Source organism: Arachis duranensis, chromosome 3, assembly GCF_000817695.3.
Source record: "Arachis duranensis cultivar V14167 chromosome 3, aradu.V14167.gnm2.J7QH, whole genome shotgun sequence".
Lineage (NCBI taxonomy): Eukaryota > Viridiplantae > Streptophyta > Magnoliopsida > Fabales > Fabaceae > Arachis > Arachis duranensis.
The window spans coordinates 120,373,745-120,380,040 of record NC_029774.3 but is presented as its reverse complement, the minus strand read 5'-3'; positions in this window follow the sequence as shown (position 1 = coordinate 120,380,040).

Below are 6,296 nucleotides of genomic sequence, written 5' to 3'. Positions count from 1 at the left end.
GTAGTGGAGGAGGCAGCTTGTGTCGGCATTCAGGTTAGTAATGAATTTGGGCATCTAAAACATTATTCTAATCCAATCTCTGTTCCTAAATTGCATGTTGGTGCTTAGTGTTTAGTGGGTTAAAATGGCTTGCCTAGTTGTTTATTTTTATAAATGTTGTGATGCTGAATAGATTTTGAACTTTTTTAGTTAATTTGTTAAATAATTGATGTTTATTGTCAGTAGTTTAGATGATTGGCACAATGATGTTAAACTGTCATGAATTGGATTTTGATTAGTAAAAATAATTTCCAGATGGATGAGCTTGAAGTAGTTCCTGTTTTTCATCATGGAGGAATTTTTAAGAAGAATGCACAGGGAAAATTAGAATATGTTGATGGAAAAGTCAAGAAGTGGCCACCTTTAGACATTGATTTTGTAAACTTCTTTGATTTTGAAACATTACTGAAAGAGTTGGGTTATAGGAGTACAAGACTATGTTTTGGTTTGATTGCATGGCACCTGATTTGGAATCTAGCTTACATGTAATGAGGGGTGATACTGAGATAAATGACATGAGGTCTAACAAGAATAAAAACAAGGAGACAAATGAGATTCATATCTACTTTGATCACCCGGTTAGTGTGTCAGATGTTGTGGATGAGGAGATGCAAGCTGAGGAGGTTATTATGAGTGACTCATCTTTCTCAAATGATGAGTATGAAACAACTGAGGACGAGCCATATAAGCCACTTCCTCCAGAATATGAAGAGACTTATAGCAGTGACGATAGTGAGGTACAGAAAAGGAAGGAGAGATTGACGAAAAAAAAAGAAGAAAATGGTGTCACCAAGGAAGAGAGCTAGTCAGGGTCCAGCTGAGGAGGTGAAGGATAGACCAGATGGTGAGGTTAAGTCTGGCCAAATAGGAATCTAAGCAAGCATGGCCCAACAAAAAATAGGGATAAGTCTGGACCAAGTAAAGGTGGTCCATGTTATTCTCTAAAGACAGCCAAGAAACGGACTTCCAAGAGGTATTCTGGTAGGAGGAGGAAATATATTCTGAGGGATGAAAAAACTGGGGCAGAAGGTGCAGTAGTTGATGGGCCTGTAGCAGGTGGTGGTGTGGAGGCTGGACATGGACTTGTTGGGAATACAATGGCATCAAGTTCTGATATTATTAGGGAAGAGCTAGACTCAGATTATGAAAAGCCTTATGAATATGAGAGTGAAGCATTTAACAGTCCGGTGTCTGATGATGATGAAAATAGGACTGCATTTGATGCTTTCAATGAGGAGACAGAATATGAAAAAGTTGAATTTAAGGTGGGGCAAACATTCATCACAATAAAAAGTTTTAAGAATGCACTAAAGGACTACTTTGTGTATGAAGGGAAGGATGTGATGTATCTAAAGAATGAAAAGAAGAGGGTGAGGGCTGCATGTGCAGGAGAGAATTGTCCTTGGTTGATTCTAACCTCTTGAAACAGTGCTGGGGGGTGTTATCAGGTGAAGACACTGGTTAATAAGCACAATTGTGCTAGAGATTTTGGCAGTAATCTAGCTAGCAGAGAGTGGGTGACATCAAAGTTAGTGAAAAGGTTACTGACTCAGCCTGAGTTGAAGCCTAAACAGGCAAGGGATTATATGATTGAGGAGTACAATGTACATCTTAGTGAAAAAATGATAAGCAGGGGACTGAAGGTTGCCAGAGAGATAGTTATAGACAACGAACAAGCTCAGTACGGAAAGCTTCGTGACTATCTGATGGAACTACACAGGAGAAATCCAGGGAGCACAGCTATGATTGATGTCATACCTCAGCCAGAGTCGCTGCCACTGTTCGACAAATTGTATATAAGTTTGGATGCATGTAAAAGGGATTTTATAGCTGGGTGCAGGCCTCTAATTAGGTTGGACGGGTGCTTCCTCAAAGATTACTATGGTGGACAGCTATTATCTGCAGTGGGGCAAGATGCCAATAACCACTTTTTTGTAATTGCGTATGCTATGGTTCCAAACGAATGCAAAGACACTTGGGGCTGGTTTTTATCAGTATTGAAGCAGGATCTAGGGAATTGCACTGAGTTGGGACTGAATTTTATCTCCGATCAACAAAAAGTCAGCTCTAAACCCTGCTAATTAGTTACTTGTGTTGAATAATTATGTATGATCTATGCTCTGATTTGGTTGGTAATCTCTGTTTCATTGAGATAAAACATTTATATTTTTCAGTTTATTAGTTGAGGAATTAATTCTTATGCACTTTGAAGCCACGTTAAAGGAAAAACTCTTATCACTATGCAGCCTTTTTTTTATTTTTTTATTTTTGCCTTATCATACATTCATGCTCTTCAATGCTATCAACTTATCAAGTAGTTAGGTGATATGTTAAGATAGAATATTACATTTTCACAGACTTTGCTGCATTACTTAATTGTGAAAAAGGAAAGTTATGGGTGTGTTTGTTGCTGATTCTCAAAAAATTGGTTTGACAACTTGATTTTAGAAATTGGAAATAAATTTAATTAGAAGCTACTCTTATTTTTTATTTTTTCTCAAACGCATCCTATATTCTTATTTCATAATCTAAGCTAATTTTCAACTGTGAGTTGATGCTAATTTTAAGTTCATATTTATTTTAGAATGGTTATTTTAGGTATCTAGAACTGAATCAGTCTTTTTTTCCCTTTGTTTCCAGTTAAGCTAACTTGAGATAACTTGTTTATCAATCAGTCATTTTTTTCCTTTTGTTTTCATTTTCTTATGAATGCCCAAACATTTAACATGATATGATTTCACTTGTTATAGACCATAGATCACTGTGACTCCTTTTTAAATTTTTATAACTCTTCCTAATTATTGTGTCATGTCATATAGATTTGGATGTTTTATTAGTCTTCATTGAGATAAATTTTTTTTATTTTTCAGTTTATTAGTAGATGAATTAACTCTTTCAAAGTAGAGTCTACATTATTTTTCACCAATGAAAGAGTTTGGCTCTTATGTCACGAGCAAAACACATATCCATCAAAGAAATCTAGTGGTTATTATTGGCCTTTGTAATTCGTTAGCACTGTCTAAAGGAGTCCACAGCAGAATTTTTTCTTAAACAGATTTGATTGTGTATTAAATTTAGCACACCACTGTGATAGATAAGAATATGGTGATTGGTTGGTTTGTCTTCAGTTACTACATGTGATAAGTCCTTAAGAAGACCTCAATGAGATCAAATGAAACCTTAAAAAATTTGCAATATTATACATGTGTCATGAAAACGGAGTGAAGCTGCTTGGCTATATCTACATGAATGGTTCAATTAATAATCTGAGTGATTATGAGATTTGTTCTTCCTGAACATGTGACTAAAATGGAACCATCATTATAAAACATTACTATGACATTTTAATTGGATTTACATTAATTTGTTGTCATAAATTTTATTAAACATGTATCAATAGCTAACTGCAACAAATAGCCTATTTCTTAGTTTTAATGATTAACTAAGCACTTCTTGTTACCGTTTATACTGATAAGGGAGAAGTCATGCATCACTTGTCAAATATGGTTACTATTATATTATTATGGTTATATGTACTGAAATTTCTGTTTGAAAGCTGGCACTCTGTGAAGTCCTAAATGGTATTCTGTGTACTGTCATATGGATTTGGATGTTTTATTAGCATTCATTGAGATAAAATTTTTTTATTTTTCATATTATTAGTTGATAAATTAATTTTTATGTACTTTGAAACCATTTTAGTTGGTCTCTTTTAAAGTAGAGTCATGACTCATTAAATAGCATTAGAATTTCAAATGAAATGAATGAAGCATTAGAATTTTTATATTTTCTATCATTGCTAATTAGAATTTTCTAATCATATCATGTCTTTGGACTGATACAGGAGTTGGCATTGGCTTTGAAAGAGATATTTTCAAGAGCTCACCACAGAAATTGTGTACTACATATCTAGAAGAACTTCATCAAACACTTCAAAGATGAAGAGACGAAGCAATTAGTTTGGAAATGTGCAAGGTGCACCACACACACTGAATTAGCTACTGCGATGGAGAAGTTAAAGCGAGTAAGTGCACCACCATGGGAGTATATGCAAAAATTTGATCCGGCTGTGTGGTGTAAGGCGTACTTTAGTCATGGGACGAAAGTGGACAACATAACTAATAATATGTGTGAAGTGTGGAATGCAAAGATTGTGGAGTATAGGGAAAAGCCTATTCTAAGCATGTGTGAAGGATTGCTGTGCTACATAATGAGAAAGATGGCAACGCACAAGAAGAAGTTGGAGGCTCACATTGGACCACTTACACCAGTCCAACATAAGAAGTTGGATCAATTTATCAAGCCTAAGAGTCATAAATGGAGATCTATATGGGCTGGTGATTCGGAAAGAGTCCTCTTTGAGGTTCATTCTCAAAACCATAAAGTGTGTGTGAATCTTCACAAGAGGACATGTACATGCAATGTATGGCAGTTGACTGGTAAGTCTAGTTATATAATTATTGGATAATTATTTAGTTGTTATAATTTTTGGTTTATCATTATATCTTCATTGTCATTTTCTGATTATACATCAATTCGTTATTGTACATAGGAATGCTTTGTAGACATGCCGTTGCAGCAGTAGCTAAAATGGGTCTTAAGGTTGAGGATTTCGTGCATAAGTGGCTAACTGTGGAAGCCATCAGAGTAACTTATTCACATTGCATTAAACTAGTCAACAGTGAAGAGTACTGGATACCTACTAATGCACTAAGGCCACTGCCTCCCACTATCAAGAGAGCTGCTCATAGACCTAAGATGAAGAGAAGAGCCGATCCAGTTGAGAGAGAGATGAGCACCACCAAGGCGAAGAAGACATTCGTTGTTATTTTCTCTAAGTGTGGCCAAACATGCCATTACTACAAGACATGTCCGAATGCAGCACAAGATCCCAACTGGAAGCCTATGACTAAAAGGGAGAGACGAGCACAGAAGAAGACAACAACTCACAAATTATCAACTGATCTAGCAACAAGCACTGATCCAGCAACAAACACTGCTCCAGCCACGAACACTGACCAGGTACAATGTGTTAGCTTTAAGAATTGACTTTTCCTAAACAATAACTTCTTTACTCTATGTTTGAGAATTGAGGTACAATGACTATGTTATGTACTGATAGGTTTATATGTTGCTTGATTGAGAATGGCTGTGTTATGTACAATAGCTGTGTTTGAGAATTATCTTTTGTTGCTTGCTTTCTATAATATATTGAATTTTGTCACAGAGCAAAGCCAGAAAAGCTAAGAAAAAACTACCCAAAAATCAGAGAGAAGAAATTTCAGTTTCGCAATTTGCATCACCAGCTGAGGAGGTACTTTTTTTCTATTGTTTAAAAAAACAAAACCTGTTTCATCCAACAAATTATTACATCTCAATCCCTCATTGTTACAGGCTGCAGAAAAAACTCCAATGACAACCCTCCAACAGTTAGGGAGAAGCAGCAGATTGTTAGGCCTCCAGCTCCATCTTTCGTGCCTCCACCCATACCAGCACCGGTGCCAACCTTATGGTTCAAATCTCAACCTTTCCAAGCCTCAATCGTCAAGCCTCACAGCTCACAGCTCTAATCAAATGACTCAATAGTTGGGAAGACTACTCCAGGAACCAGTCATGATGCGATTTCTGAAGAGACGATGGCAGTTGCAAATTCAACCACAGCATCACGACTTCTGAAATTTGTGCCAACACCCGGCTACCGGCCTCCAGGACTTAGGTCTCCTAGGCAGGGGTGACAGTTATAATAGGCATTTAGATATGTAATACTAAGATATGTGATACTATTATTTTGGTATTTTGAGACTTTAGTTTGAAGAATACAATTATGTTAGCAAATGTTTTGCTGTTATTTTGGTATTTTAGTTTTTACAAATGTCTAAGTTTTGATTAGGGCCATGTTGCCTCTACAATGATATTATCACTGTGAACATATGAGTTACATCTTTCTTGACAATATGAATATAATAGTACTTTTTGCTATGCTTTACAAGGTTTACTTCAATCTATGTTACATGCACAAATATTTGCTGCTCTAATTTGCATTAAGTTCAGGTAACAAACCTTAGACACTCATCATAATAATTCATCTTCATATAACTTACATCCAAAATGTTTATATTTTCAATCTCATCTTGCCACACAGTTCTTAGATACCCTAAAGTTATTCATTAGGTTGCATACATAGTTGTCCTAAATAAACAGACAACCATAACCCCAATCAAAAATATAAAATACTACAATCTAATCCCAAACATATA